The sequence below is a fragment of the Artemia sp. Qi Xiang Cuo genome, chromosome 7 (assembly GCF_049724085.1).
Source record: "Artemia sp. Qi Xiang Cuo chromosome 7, ASM4972408v1, whole genome shotgun sequence".
NCBI lineage: Eukaryota > Metazoa > Arthropoda > Branchiopoda > Anostraca > Artemiidae > Artemia > Artemia sp. Qi Xiang Cuo.
In genome coordinates, this window is record NC_142800.1 from 70,028,614 (window position 1) to 70,045,070 (window position 16,457).

At 35.7% G+C, this 16,457-nt stretch overlaps 1 protein-coding gene across 2 annotated transcripts in view; it reads left to right on the forward strand.

Annotated features, from left to right (window-relative positions):
• Positions 1-719: 719 nt before the first annotated feature.
• LOC148950645 (uncharacterized) overlaps positions 720-16,457 on the forward strand; it is a 122,099-nt gene continuing 106,361 nt past the window's right edge. Inside the window, exons 1-2 of one of the 2 annotated variants that reach the window (XM_089091683.1) lie at positions 720-965; positions 7,302-7,432. The gene's annotated coding sequence lies outside the window, so the exon portion shown is untranslated. The remainder of the gene's footprint in view (positions 966-7,301; positions 7,433-16,457) is intronic. The other variant, XM_089091682.1, reaches the window with a different exon arrangement.

Here is a 16,457-nt window from a genome sequence, read left to right on the forward strand (position 1 = left end):
ATTAGTTTTTATGAAACTCGAACTTAAAAAAAAATTGAAAGAGGATATTGAGAAAACAAGATTGGTGAAAACTGTTGCCAATGACAACCTATAGAGAAAATAATAACAAAAACGTGAATAAAGTGGGCGTCAGCCCACAGAGCATGATTCTTTAGGTTGATGAAGATAAAAACTTTATTTTTCTATCTATAGTGCAAGCGTCGGCATTTATCTTATTTGACAACTATGCATGCAAAGAGAAAAAATAAAAAATAAAATACCAGCTCAAAATGTATTGAAAAAAAATGTCATGGAATAATAAATGAAACAATTGACAACGGTGCTCAACGCTTGTAACACCCCAAGCATTGGAGTGCTCCAAGCTAGGATGCTGGGCAAAAGATCTGTATTCTTTCTTCCATCTATGACACGACAGTGAAAAGTTTTTTTTTAAAGAACTGTGTTCAAAAACACATATACAAAATGCAAAGAGAAGAAACAACGAAAAAACACCCACATAAGGTACCGAAAAAGTAAAACGAACAGAGGAAACACATAAGAAGTAGGCGGTATCTTCTCGAATACTCAAAGATGTTTCAGTTATTACAAACAGCGAGAAAACCAAGATCAACGATAATGGATTCTTCGCAATTGTAAACATCTGGTAATTTATTTGCTTGTTTGGAGAGAACTCCTGTTCAACCAGTTTTCTAGTGCGTTATAGTGGAGAATAATATCATGCGTAGCTTAGTCGTTGATCTGTATTCCTCTACAGCAGAACGAACAAGTCAAAAGTATAATTAAAATTATTTAGATTACCACCTAAACTACCATCCAAAGGAACAATGGCGTCTGGCGGAAACGTGGAAAAATAGCACCAAAGTTTGAGTTGTCTAGTTGAAACAAGCTACAAAAAAGTTATTTCATCCAGATTCGTACGTGAATTCTGTGTCAAATTTGTTTTTCTTTTGCCTCGAGATTTTAAGGTAAAAATGAATTGATTCTTGTTTGTAATGATTCTAATTCGATTTGCATTGAGAATATGCAAGGTTAAAGATGCTAGATAGAACGATTTTGATCGAATTATTGCAAGACACTCAGTTTGATGGGGAGTAAGGTGCTCATTATTTAAGTATATTACGGCATCAGAGATATAGTGTTTATTCTAAAGTGACATTGACGTTTAATATTTAGTTTACCAGCTATTATTTGGCGACAGATGAATGCATGGACTAAATAGAATGAAAACAAATTATTATTTCATTATATTCAGAAAATATCCATTCATTAGATTATCGGATTTACCTCAACCTTAACCGTATCTCAGCTCCCTCCTCCCTAGTGCCTGAAGATATCACTAGCCTATATTCAAAAGTTGGCTGTTTTTTTTTTCAAAGTTGATGTTATTGAACCAGGGTTGCCACCGGTAACACTTTTGTGTCACTTTCGGCATTTTTTTAAGTGTCACTTTGGGAAACATGACACTATTGTGACACTTTTTAGTAAAAGTGGTATTCTTTTTTCCAAAGTAGCACTTTTTTACCAAACTAAATTAAAAAAAAAAGAAGGAAAACTGTCAATGTAGAAGCATCAATACCCTTTTTTCTTTCATTTTTCCATCTCTCTGTTTTCAGATTCAGAATTATTTTCAAAATTGCTATGTTTATGCTCCCTCATATTAATCAAATTGTATGCTTCATCACCATCACAGCGATCATAAATAACAACAATTTGGAAACCTGCTGATTAATCACCACCAAAAAAAAGGATTGGACGCACTTCCTCTTTTTAGCTATTTCCTGGTCGCGAAGTTTTGAGTGTAATAAGTGATAATTTCCTTAAGTTTTGTCTCCCATGTGTCTTACACGAAGGATATTCTACAGTTTTTTCCAAATAAATTATTTGAAAGATTTTGTGTCTGATCGACTATTAGTTGTATAAAAATTTTCGTGTTAAAGAGCTTTAAGTAAGGAGCGACTCGGCTCAATAGTAACCGAAACTCTAAAAAACGGAATTTTTATACCAGTAGATACATCAAAAGAAGGAGATTTTCATGCTGATTTCAAATTTATAATTTTCATCAGTTTTCCTATCAAAAGTTACAAGCCTAAAAAATTGCCTTATTTTCAAAAAAGGGGAAACACCCCCTAAAAGTGCTAAAATCTTAATGAAAATCAAATCATCATGTTCAACGTATCAGAAAACTCAACTGAAGAGGTTTCAAGCTCCTATCTGTAAAAATGTGGAATTTTGATTTTATTTTTTTGCCAAAAGATAGATCACGGATGCGTGTTTATTTGGTTTTTTTTTTCCCAGAGGTGGTGGTATCGATCCGGTGGTCCTAGAATATCGCAAGAGACATTTCTATGAAGGGTGTGCCGAATTTCCCAGCATTATTTAAAAAACGATCAGAAATTAAATAAACAAAACAAGTTTGTCCATTGTACAAAACAAGTTTGGACAAAACAAGACAAAACAAAAACAACACTGGACAAAACAAGTTTGTCCAAATAGTCCATTGTGTGGAAAAAATAGATGAACAGCTCTCAATGTGGACGAGTATTGCTGTCCCTTTTTTCTATTTTCTCAAAAGAAAAAAAAAACGGACGGCTTTTTCTCTTTTCTTTCCTTTTTCGCGCTATGAGCAAAAACTACTCAGAACAGAAAAGAGAAATAAATACTCTGTGGGGCGAATTCCCATTTTATACAGTAAGCACCATTTGCCTTTTAACGGGTTTTTAGGGGAGAGCTGGAAAGTTGATAAGAGTGGAAGTGCTGCGCAAAGAAGAGAATCAGCACGGTCTAAGTAAAATCAATATTAGTATTTCGTAGTTTATGGATGGCATTAGAGCGGACTTTTGATGTTTAAAATTAAAAGATGTGGAAAACTGCGCTGAGGTAATCCCAAGCAGATTGGTCAATATTTTAAATTTGAAAAGCTTGTTGGTACCAGCAAACTTTTGGGAAAGGACACTTTTTATACGAAATTGACACTATTTTGCCACCCAAAGTGGGACCAAAAAAACCTCCTGAGTGGCAACCCTGCTATGAACCAACTACTGACGAGAAACGCAGTGCTTCCACTTTTTGATTTCAATTTTCCCTATTTTTATATCAATTTTCCCTTATTTTGCCTATGTTTACGTCTGATTTCTCCCTATTTTTCTCCCTAGAAAGAAGGGATATTATGCTTTGCATTTCCACACAATCTACATGATTGCATGATTGGATGTTGCACAGCGCAGGATTAAATTGTTATTTTCTCACTTCAGATAATGATATATATGCGCTTCCGCAGTTCCGGATACTTGATTTCGCCACTGCGAGTCTCCAGACTAAATATCTCTATCCAGTACTGCTCGACTAACATGTCTTCAACTTTGGCATCTCCCAAATGAAGCTGAGTTATATCAGTCTTTGCCTGTGAACTCCATTCTACGTCCATTTTCTGGAGACAACACTTTTCTCTTAGAACAGGAAATCTCGAAAACAGTGGTCTTTGAGACTTTGGTTTCAAATTTCTAGCATTCCTTGGTTCAGCCAAAGCGTCCTGGAAGGGTCTTGAATGCGCTTGATTAGGACTATATAGTATCTTCAACAAGACTGGTAAAAGAGATCAATATTATCACTCGGCCCTTGTGATAATAAAAAGGTAAGGATACAGTTCGGTAAACAAAGCAACAATGCGAATATAGTCCAGTTTCATGAAGTTAGACGCAACATCATTCACAAGTTTGCTGACACTTGCCTTTAGGGTGTGAAGAACTGGAAGCTCAGATTGAAAAATTTTGTTGAATTCGTTGGAGAGGCCAAGAGAGAAGTCAATGAATTCAAGGTATGGCTTTCTCAACTTGATTTGTTATGTTGACAAGATAAGGTCATTGGTTGCAGCTGGGTCGTCAAAATTGTTTTTTATGAAATACTGAGTAATAGCAACCTGATGCTTAATAAGCTTCTTTATGCAGGCCTGAAAAAACAACAAACGGGTTTATCCTGGTGCAAGAAATGAGAGTGCTTTGGACTGAAAGAACTCCTGAAATTAAGCATACTTATCTCCTATGGAAGCGCTTCTGGAAAAGTGGGCATAGATATTTCGCGCCAAGTCTTCTAGTGTCTTGGGAAGCGACAAGCATGCATAGGATGAACATAAGTGAATAAGATGGCATGAGCATTTCACGTTCAATATATGGGCTTTCACCGTGGCTTTCATTAGCGTTGAAGCAGATCTGTTGGCTTTAAACTGACTTTAGTAGTATTTGTACAAAATTCAACAACATTTTTTTTTTCAATGACTTGTTTGATACATTTAGTAAGACCCTCAGCCAATCCATCACTAAATTAATTTTAGTGATGGTAAAGTTCAGGGGATAAAGTTTATTTCCGATGCAAATGCATGTTAAATTTTGATTCAGGATACACTTCTGACTATAGAGGTAAGTTTATTTCTTAGCAACCTGAATAATCCGTTAATATAAACCTTGCCCAGAATTGCTGCATAGCCTAATCAAAACTCCCTTATGTCGGTAGTTTACCCCAATCATAGCCATCGCGTAAAAAATAAAATAAATACTGGGCTAACTAAATAATGTTCCAGGGTTCAGCTTTTTGAAATATCGGTAATTACAGCACTGTAAGCCAATATTGCTAAATAAGCTTTTTTTAAAAACCGAGAATGTGCAATCTTTGAGAATTTTTCAGCCTTTTGTTTGAAAGAATAAAATTTTCCCTTAAAATCCTTACTTTACCCTAGATTTCCCTAAAAATCCTGACTTTACCCCATATTTCTCTTTGTCTCGAGATTCAAAATAAATGTCCCTAAAAAAAATGATTTCTCCCTAAAATAGGGTAATCTCCCTAAAAGTGGAAGCCCTGGAGAAACGAGAATAAGAAGTAGCATAAACTAATACTATCAACAGACTTTTGGATATAATATAGGGCTTTTGGAGGAAGAGGGGAGGGGGGGGGAATATATATTTTCTGAATTTAATAAAGTAAGGATTTAGCCAAAATAGTGTTTAGTTCAGAACTAGATATATATTCATCTATTTCCTAGTTATTATTGCTTTTTCTGATAGGCCTACGTGCAAAACAAAGTATCTTTTTTATTAGAAAAAAAGACAAAAAAATGTGGATTTAAGTGCAAAGATGTTTGAACCTTAGACCAGGGAGGGGATCAAAAGAAAATTCCTAAGAGAAACAATCAAAAGGACAAAATGTTTATTTAAGGCCCCAGTTTTATGGGGGGAGAAAACATTCTGACTAATATATGGTTGAATTGCATCCCTGATAGTTCCTATATCTAGGAATGTTTGGGATAAATTTCAAAACACTTTTAGAATTTCTAGAGGTTTTTTTTAAATGCTTTTTATATATTTTTTTCACTCAAACGTTAAAACTTTGTAAAGTTGGTATAAATATGTAATTTTTTAAAAATTACAAAAAGAAACGACACTATCTTTTGATTTTTCTTTTCACTTTTAAGGTTATTTTTTCCTTCAATTCTTGTAGCCTACGACTTCTTCGTTCAGCTCCTTAATAAGGTTCGAGGTATCTTATATCCCCTAGATGGGAGATGACTAGAAATTATATAAAATAAATAGTTTTCAACTGAAACTAAGGAGCAACATTAAAACTTAAAACGAACAGAAATTATTCTGTATAAAAAAAATCATGGCAGTGTTGTTTCTAAATTAAATTTAATCAAAAACGAGCAAAGATTAAATTAAAAAAAAACACAGTTTTTCCGAGGAGAGTAAAGAGCGAAGTGGAAACCTAAAACGAACAAAAATTGTTACTTCCCAGCCCATCTAACATATATTAATAAAACTAGTTCAAATAAATCAACTGGCGATATTTCCCTGTTTGTAGGATTACAGAAAACTAGCACTTTACTGAAAACACAAAGGCCAAATATAAAAATAAGACAATTGATTTTGGAGTTAAAAGTAAATGCGTAGCCTTACAACAGCAAATTAATCTATAACACTTTTCATAGTCTTACAGGAGCTGTGATATCATTAATTTTCAGTATACAATCAAAATTATCTTAAAAACTTAGGTATAAAAATAATATGTTTAAATTCATTAAAGAGCATACAAAATAATGGATTGATTTATCAGATAACATCTTGCTTTCACCCAGTATTACTCGAAAAGAAGAACAAATATACCTTAATATGAACTCTGGAAAACCAGTTATTTCTCTCTAAAAAACAAAGAATTTTAAGTTATGATACAAATTCTAAAGCGAGTCCATATTCTTAATAGTAATAAGATTCCTTCACTTCGAACTTGTCTACAAAAAAAAGACATGTCCCTTTCAGATCCAAAACGACAGTCAATCATTGAACTGAGCTCATTGTGCAAAAGTGATGCCAAATTAAACGAAATAAAGCAACAATCCAAAAATGCTTTACTTGTATACTGTTAAAAGTCTCTTAAATGGTTTACATTTACCGTACCGAAACTCCTATATTGTTTTGTGTTTCGAGTAAAGCGCTATTTTCTGTAATCCTACGAACATAGGGAAATATCACCAGTTGATTTATTTGTGCTAGTTTTATTGATACATGTTAGATAGGCTGGGAAGTATTAATTTTTGTTCGTTTTAAGTTTCAACTTCGCTCTTTACTTCCATCGGAAAAAAATTGTTTTTTAAATTAATATGGGCATACAATGTACCGTATTGAAACATCATAGAACCTTATTGTAGAGGTCGCAATGGCTGCAGTTGCATAGAAGATTAACAGTTTCATGGAATTTCCGTCCACATGGAAGATGATACCACTTTCTGTCCACCTGCAATTCGGTAGTGAAAATATTATTGAGGACTTATCCAACAAAACTACGGTTCATCAAGTTATGAGTATTGTCCAAAATTTCAATTGCAATCACACATTTTAGTTCTTAAGCAGAAAAAGTGAAAAAGGGAAGATGCCAATAAGTAACAGCTATTAGTGTTTAGCATTTATTAGTAACAATCAGGCGTCTATGGGGCCCCTGTCCCACTCTGGGCCTTGGTTGGGTCTAGGTGGGATTTGAGAACGATCGGAAATTGATCAAAAACAAGTTGTTTCAACTAAATGTAAGGAGTAACAAAATAACTTAACAAACATAAATTATTCCTTATATGAGAGGAGCTGCCCCCTCCTTCTCACCCCCTTGCTGTTGACACTAATTTTTTTTTGTCCCAATTCTTTAAGAGCGATTGCTGAAACACAAGTTTGCTTGAATTGGAATGAAGGATTGAGTTTATTTTGTATACTTTATCTGAAGGCTCATGGAGAAACTGACAAATCGGGCATTGAAATGTGCTCTTTTAGGCATCTCCCCCCATCGCAGTTTGGTGCCACACAACGAAATGAGATGTCATTACTGAGAATTACTTAATACATTACTGAATACGATTTCGTGACAAATCAAGTGAAATGAAATAGCAAAATCAACCATTAAGGTAAATTTCTATATTAATCGTTAAACTTTTATCGACTTATGACGATTTCAGGAAAGAACTTGCCAACTTGCGGCATTGCTTTTTATGCAACTGGAAAGCTCAATAAATAGTTTTTTAGACTTTAAAATCTTTTGGTTATCTGAGAATCACCAATTGATAGCAACTTGGTCCTCATTCGGGTGAAATCGTAGTTTGGTACCATAAAGCGGCAGAAAGCTCCATTTTCCCTTGGCAGAATCTTTTTGGTCGCTTAAAAAGGGTACTCAAACTTATTATATCCGGTCAAATGAAACCTGTCCAATCTCCTAGAACCATCAGTTCCATAATACCACGCCAGGGATAAAAATCAGCAAACAATGAATACACATCCGTGATCTTTCTCCTGAAGAAAAAAAAAATCCAAAATTCTACATTTTTGTTTATATGAGCTTGAATTTCATGAGTTTTATATATTTGAAATCAGAATAAATAGCCAGTTCCTTCTACGGATTAACTGTCATAAAATTAACTGAGTTTCAAATACCATTGGATCAAGTTTCTCGCTACTTACAGTTCGTTAGCACCACCTGTTTCAAAATAATTTCTGGTGGGACGGTACTAGACCACAAGAGGGAATGTTAATTCCCTCCCTCTAGTGCGTTTCTTCCCAAATTGATGCTTAATAAGAGACTTTACGTATTTTTAGCCTACCCCCGAAAAATTACATGATTATTGTTAAAAAAATTCTGTTGAATTAATCTTTATCCTTTTTCTAAGAATGTTAGTTGTAAAACGTCATTTCCGTATCTACAGGATCACTAAAAATAATAATAATGGTCCACAGCGTTCGTACCGGTTTGGTGCATTATGTAATGATATCCTAAGCAGGAATCTCAGTTGCAATCTAGTCCCTGAGCTCAGATTTTTTTTTTCTTCATGTAAGGATCTTGGTTATGTAAAAGATGATCTCCACTTTAGTTACGTTTAAAACTTGGGCTCAAGCTCGTGTCTTTTTCATGACTTCTAAGGAAACCAACACTGGTGCAATTACTAAAATGATACTTCACTTTAACACTTCTGAACTTTTCCCTATTGTCAGAACGTTCAAGTTCATCGGCCCTGCCCGTGCCTCATGTCAAGAAAAAAGTAGGCATATTAGATGTTGCTCTGTTCCGGTCAGCTTCTGATGACATACTTGAACAAATTAAAGTCCTATCTCAGCTGCTCGAAGAATTTGTGGCACTACCTTTGTCCAAAATTAGGTTCTGCTGAACATTCACACAATGCCTTGGGCAAAAAAAAAGAGCTGTTCCAATCAAAAATGTTCAAGTTGAATATAGAGTATGTGAGTAGAATGGCCCCTATTGATCCCAAGAGGACAATACCCCTTCGAATCCCGATCCGGACACTTTTTTTTAAAATTCCCACGAAACACGTGGTTTATTGTCCTAATATGGGCATAGAGTCTCTAGGGGACCTGGATGTCTCAGATATTGAGTGCATAATCAATGTGTGTCATTGACCTAAATTTCCAAAGGTGTTGTTGTTGTTGTAAGTGCACGCTCTCAGCGACTGTCAAGGTCACTGTTGTTGTTGTTGTAAGTGCACACTCTCAGCGAATGTTACGAGTTTCCAGAAATAGAAAACAGCATTTGTTGTTGTTTTGGACATGTACATGCTCGAGGTAAATGTTATGAGTTTCCAGAAAACAGTTAGATCACGTGTTTCCTTCTCAGCCAATCAGCGAGTGGGTTACATCCCCCGTCTCAGCCAATCAGAGGGTTTGGTTGCATATTAGCGGCGGTGGGAATATAAGGAAAGGGTTTTTTGCTATAGTTTTATTAGTCTCTGAATAGAATTCAAGGAGTGAGAACAGTTTGACTTTACTCAGTTGGATATATATTTGGGTGTTGATGATGACGAGTGGAATGTTTACACTATTAGAAGTTGATGGTAGTAGTACAAGAGCACCAAACATTGCGGTGGAAATCACGAAAGGATCACGGCTTTGTTTGGCATGGGATGCAGTATATGCAAGATATGTGATATCCTTGAGCAAATTTAAAATGGAGTATCAATTATGTTTCGCTGCAAAAGTTGATATAGCACATGTGAATAGACTTCAATGTGCTTTAAGTGCATTTGTGAAACATATCGAAGACAATAAACTCTATCGCTAATTGTACATGCTTAGTATTGTTGTTGTAATTATTCAATAAAATTGTTTCGAAATCGAAAATGTTTTCTTTATTTTCTGGTCAGGTTAGGCTAGCGAATCATGGGTCAGTCTAGAGTCAGCAGTCAGAGTGAAAGGATTGAAAAATGAATAGATTTGAGAAAGAGAGAATTAGATCAAAGCTAGTGTTTATGGAAAAACATTTGATTTTGGATGATGATTTTCTCAAGTTATCTCTTAAACGCAGGATATTCTCTTGTCAGGGAACACTTGACAATATTATGAGGAGTGATTCTCCCCCATTGGACTATTGTATGAAACTTTAAAAATGTGACTCACGCGCTTATAGTCAATTTATTGATATATTAATTGAAACAAGGCAGAATCATATTGTGGATATACTTTTGAAATTATTGTTAATAGATTCAATGTAGATGGCCCCCATGCCATTCAAAAGAGGTAACGTCAAAGAGTTACTCTTCTCACCATTTCCCCTCACTGAATTTACCGAACGATGACAATCAGTTTCGTTTCAGATGTGAGTGAGTTGACATCGGAAACCAAAAAAATGTTCTATATATGCCCATTGTGCATGTACACTCTTGGCAGTTGGACTCAATGTGAGGATTGTACAATTATTGATGACTAGTGAAAAGTGTAAATTACGTAATCCATGTAAATTCAATAGAGGCTATGCAGTACAAATTAAAGGATGTATTTCATGTCTTGAGGAGGTGTGTGACTCTCACCCTAGAGGGCACCTGTGCTCCAATTGTCACTATGATAAATGTGATCAGTGGGAGAATACTTACCCTGCTATGATTGGAAACAATCCTAAACGTGATTTTAGTTTATTTCTACGAGATTGGTATCGTCGTGGATTTAAATTATTCTGGGAAGAGGAATCTGGTCTACGATTCAACTGTTGGGCTAACAAGACAATTTGGTTTCTACGTCATCGCTGTGACGACACTGCCTACTATGAGTATAAAACAAGTGATTTTTATTTGGCAGTTACCGAATGTGATTCACAATTTGAAAACACTGTATGTGATATTGCTTCAAATAGACAGATTAAAACTCGTGAATTTCATAATATGAATGCAAATAGCATCATTGGCTATGCAAAGAGATGCGTCAATAGTGAAGCTACATTGTACTCGAGAACATGTGATATAGACATGGCTGTCAAACATGATCAATATAAAGCAAATCCAAGTGATTTACCAACATTAATGATTCATGACAGTTGGTTATGAATTGATGAAAAAATCTAAAAGGAAAGATTTAAAGACATTGTTGTATATACATACATTTTATTAATAAACAAATTCACAAACATTTTTTATACACTTTACTCTTAGGGCACTGAAATCAATACTGTATAGGTCTGAGAGGATATTTTCCACTAGAAAGTCATTCAGACGAGGATTGTCAACATAAATGTGGAGAAACTGCTTGTAAGTATAGCCGCAACATCGGAACAAAAAATATAGTAGTGCATGGAAGCCGCAGCTTTTAGTCGTTAGATCCTGCATCCTCTTCCGATTTTGAATAATAGTTTTCCCACTGCTCTCAATGTAGTTGCTGATGTGAGGCGTGTAAAATGTATAGGGTAGCCCAAGAGGATCAACAAATTCAATCGTCTTCATTGTTTGAAAGATGCACAACCAATGACCCGTCAGCACATTCGACGGACTGCTATTAACAATAATTAAGGTATTGTTGACTCTTTGAATTTTTCTTAGAAAGTCCGAGAGCAGACAATAGGATTTGTACTGGGACATGTAGGGATCCATATTAAATACATTGATTATTTGACTGGTGTTCATGGCGCCAAGTCTAGTAGAACACTGCCTTCGGGAGTGATTTCCCAGTAGGTTTCATATTTATTTAGTGAGATTAGGGCAATACTCTCAACCAATGGATCAGTAAATGTACACTCTAAACACACAGTCCCCGTACGTACTATACTCATATTCTGTGTGCGAGACAAATCCAGTACAATGATTCCATGTGTTTTAGCAAACATTCCTTGGTTAATACCATTTTCAAATAGTTGAGTCATGATCTAGGTTTTGCATTGTCAACTCATACAATGTTCTATAGGATTTATCAAAAGATAGATTGTAGAGTGGGATACCGTTTACTTTGCACACAAGAGAGGAAAGTCGAAACATCTCAAATTTATGTGGGCATTCAGTCCACGACCCTATTGCACTGGTGCTTTTTACAAATGTCAATGCAAGTTTTGACGGAATTTCACCATTGATAAAGGATGAATCGCTGAAGCTGAGAGAGCCCATGGCAATATGACGCAGATTGGTGATTGTATGAGGAATAAGTAGTTTAATATTATTGCCATTGGCTCTCTGTTTTTCCACTGCCAAAGCAACAGAACTCATGACGTGCTGTTTGCGTACATGAAGTATTGCCGAGGTGAGGGCGAGACTTACATCGGGATTGGCAGCAAATTCTTTTCTCAATATTAAATTGGAGGGTGCAAGCGTCAGTTTTATATCCACTTTAACATTGGGCGGCAGCCATTGGGGTATATTAAGTATTTCATTATATATTTTTCCAACTAGATTTAATTCACTAGTTTTATCATTTTTAATTGCATCTGTAACATCGGTATTAGTGATATAATCATATCCATTGTAGGCGCCTCTCAATTCCTTGTATGACTTGGGTGTCATCAGCTTGAATTGTATATAGCTTGTATAATTTGAGAGATTGTTGCTCGTGCTCAGCAGCGTGCCATTGATGTAGACATTAATTTGAAGAAATAGATTATGTAATAAACAATTTTCATAGGATATTCCATCAGTCTGAACTGGCATTGCATTATCGGATTTCTGGACTTTCATTTGCAAATCTTTAAATATCGAAGACATGTCCATGAAGTAGTCTTCATTGGAATAAATTTGAAAGTGGATATTATCAGAGAGGGGTTTTTGAGAATAATATTGTTCATATTATCCATGCTTGACACTCACATCAACATTTTCTGCATTGAATGGATTCAATGAGGTGGTGATTGAAGGTTGAGAATCCTTATGCGGTAGATAGGACAGTTTAGGAGAAGAAATCTAGTTTCGATCTAACAATTTTCTTCCTGGGACTTCTACTTCTGTTTATAGCACGTGGCGGCTTTTTCCTTCTTTTCTTTGACAAGAGGGATGATATTTTTCGTTTCCGACCTAAGTAGAGACTGACGAGTGATGCATTGTTTCTTGACCTTTTTAAGCCTTTACCATTTTGTTTTAATGTCTCGCCAAGGGTTCGCGCACAGGACCTAAGATTTTCCGAAGCACTTTTTTTAAAATCCTTGCCAGAGCCCCAATCGTATAGTGTAGAGGATGCAAAATCTGTTGCAGCCTGTACAAGATATTTTCTAGCCAGTGGTAGTGAAGAGCGAAACAGCTTAGCAAACCTACTTCCAAGACTGTAACCAGACATTGACGAGCGACCTTTGTAATAGTCCATTCCATTACCCTGTTGTCTTGGGCCAAGAGTGTTAACATAGCAGTCAATATCAGGACAAGTGAATACCACTTTTTTATTAGACATCTTGCTGTTGAACGAAGGGACGAAAATGGTATGTAATCACAGCGAAACCTTTTGAAATTGCTTTGGGATAACCCAATTCGGTTCTTAGTGTTAACTGACAGGGTTCCAAATAGCAAGTGTTTACAAGAATATATTGAAGATGTTTTATATTGTAGTGGTGAATATGTTCTTGATTGGTTTTTCGTTCAAGAACTCGTAGGAGGGGAACATTTTAATTACCAAACCGAGATGTTTCCACAAATGAATCATAGAGAAATATACAAGTGTCTGTGGAGAAGGCAGGCGGATAGTCAGCAAAAATGAAATTAGGGTTTCCAGCACTTTTGTCATTGATTATATTGAGCTTAAAGCCAAGAACATCCTTTAGATTATCCTTGAGAATAACCTTTTCGCTGGCAATCAGTGAACTAATGTAGATCTTGCCCTCCTCCTTTGAATAGCTGAAATGAAAAGATCCCTTCTTAAGAGCGGAAATTCTTTTATTAATAGAACGACTTAAATCTTTCATACATGTGAGTTCCTCGTAGGGTAATTCAATGTATGGATAAATCATCCAATTGATTTTTTTAATTTGTTCTTGATCCCCTGATGGTGGCGGCCAATCATTGGGTGTAATTTTCATATCATATTTACGATCCTTTCTCAGGATGTCGTAGGTATTTTTGAGAATACAGTCGACAAGAGCCACTTCATACTTTCTATTGTCTTCGAATTTGATGGTGGGGGAGAGTTTCGTCCAAAAATCACTTGTTCTATTCAAGTCATTGTAGAGAGGATCGAAAACATTTGACACAAAAGTTACATAGAAGTCCTTGAGCATTCCTAATATCTTCAGCACTGACCCAAGAACTAAATCTGAGTTGTATCCTAGCCAGCGAACAAGCAACTGTCTCTTACCCCTATGAGTACGACTCTTTATTATCTTTTAAATTTGATAAATTTCGCTAGTGTTTCTAACTTTCTGCAGTTCATATTCATAAAAACCGCCACGAATCTCATCATCTTTGGTGTCTCGCAAACGATAAGTTATAGGTTTGGTTTACAGGATTTTGGACACTTTAAAAAGTTCGGTGCCCCATAAATAATTCCTCTTTTCAAAAATTATTGGGGGTTCTGTTAATTCGACCAGTATCACCAACATTGAATTTCTTCTTCCTTTTTTTTTCTCTTTTCCACCATTGGAATATTTCTTTCGAATAGAATCAAATGTATTTTTATTGCAGTGAACTTCCCGAGGGCTTGAGTTGGACAGAGATCGATATGGGGTCGATGGTTATATATCTGCATGACTTTATCTAAATTATGAATAAAAGCCGGTGTATTTTTCAGGGTACAATATCTTGAAATTAATAGACGAATCGTTCTTATTAATCGTTGAGCCAATGCAGCCTTTATCGGGCTCTGACTATGATAAAGTGCTGTATTATATTTCATTAGAACCTTTTGCACATGGGGATTAACAAATTCACTGCCACGATCCGATTGAATTTTTCTATATGAATCGTGTTCAAGAATACTTTCAATGGCCCGAGCAACTTCAACACCTCTCTTTGATCGCAGTGGAATTGCATAGGCATAGCGACTAAAGACACTGATTGCCACCAGAATATATTTGTAGGGTGCATTGTGACGCTGTTGAATAGCGTCTAAAGTTAAAAGATCCGTTTGCATTATATGCAGAGGGAAAAAGGCTTTAGTTTGTCGATATTTTTTGCTGCAAAGCCTATGATTCCGATGTAGTGTGTAACTCGGTTCCTTTTCTAGATATTCTTTTGCTTTTTTCAATTTGCTGGTGCCACAGACAACTTTATAAAGCGTTTTATGAGAACTTAAACGTCCTGCTTCACCAATATTTTCAAAGACACCTTTCAGAACTTCATCCATTTTGAACGCAAACACGTAGTGTAATGTCCACTCCCCTTTTGCACACTGGAGGATGAATCAATTCGTCTTCGCTTTTGACTAGCAGCCCCAGGTTTTGTAAAATCATTGCTGCTGCTGATACTGATAGTATTTTTAAATATTGAATCTTTTTCTTCCTGTTTAAATGGTGTTGGTGTTGGTGTTGGAGGAGGACTATATTCTTTTATTTTCTTTAGAATTTTATTATTGCCAATGAGACTCTTGGGGAAGTTTGATACAATTAGACAGGTATATAGATTATTGTCAAAGAATAAAAGTACTTTAAGATTCGTCAACATATCACAAATTAAATCCACTAGATTATAACATTTTCCCTGAATTATAATTTGTTTCCCTATGCTATCGACTTGAACTTGATCACCAGCAGTTTCCAGTATGAGATAAGATAATACTCTTTTACTCTGTTCTTAATAGGTGACCGGCACTAGGTTTCAAATTTTTAAAACACTTGAATTCAAGTCTTTCTCCTTTGATTGCACTGCTGAGTCTTGAGTAGATGTTTTGTGTTTAGAGGGATCGATGGCGGCGGTGACGGTGGGTTTCTCACGATAAGTTTTATGTTTGTCCAGACGTCGCAATGCATCTTGGAGTAAAAGTAGTTTTTTGTCACCGGCAATTTTCTCATCGTTGATTAATTTGCTTCGATTGTTTTAAAAATACTCAATGAGTGAGAAGGCAAGCTCAAAAGGTGTCAATTTGTAGGGTTTAATCATTCTCTAGAGGAAACTGTTTACAGGTCCTAAATTTATCGGTAGTAAAGGTATGAAAAGGCTACCATCCACTTGAGGGAGGCATGTACTATTTAAATTGTGTCCTTTTTTTTTAACAGCTAAAGGACATACACGGGTAACAGTGTTCTTTTTGTGTTTTATAGACACTTATGGCAGTTGAACAATTCCCTCAGTGAAATTTAAACAAAGTTCATATATTATATTAATGAAATCATTTTCAACATCATGTTTGAGTATGATCTTCCTAAGGAAGGGTTTTGAAGTACTTAAAACGGAAAATAAATGCCGTTGTTCGTGTAGTTCCTTCAGTGTCATAATGGCAACTAATAGTCTTTTCTACTGTTCACCGGAAGATATACTGTAATTTCATTGTTGAAAATTTCGGTGACTACGCGTAGATCCTCGGGCGTGCTTTGATTAAGATCCAGCAAAATGTAACCGTAGGGTTTGTTAGTCGCCTGAGTGTACGCTGACAACAGAAATTTAGGGGCGCCGGGGTATATCTGTTTATTGAGAGTTATGAGCGAGCTAGAATCACGAACATCCTGATAGATAGTATAGATAGTGCAATTCAAAGCAAGGGTTCCCATACATTTACTCTGATGAAACAGATTGTGTAGAACTAGGGTTAAGGAAATGTGTT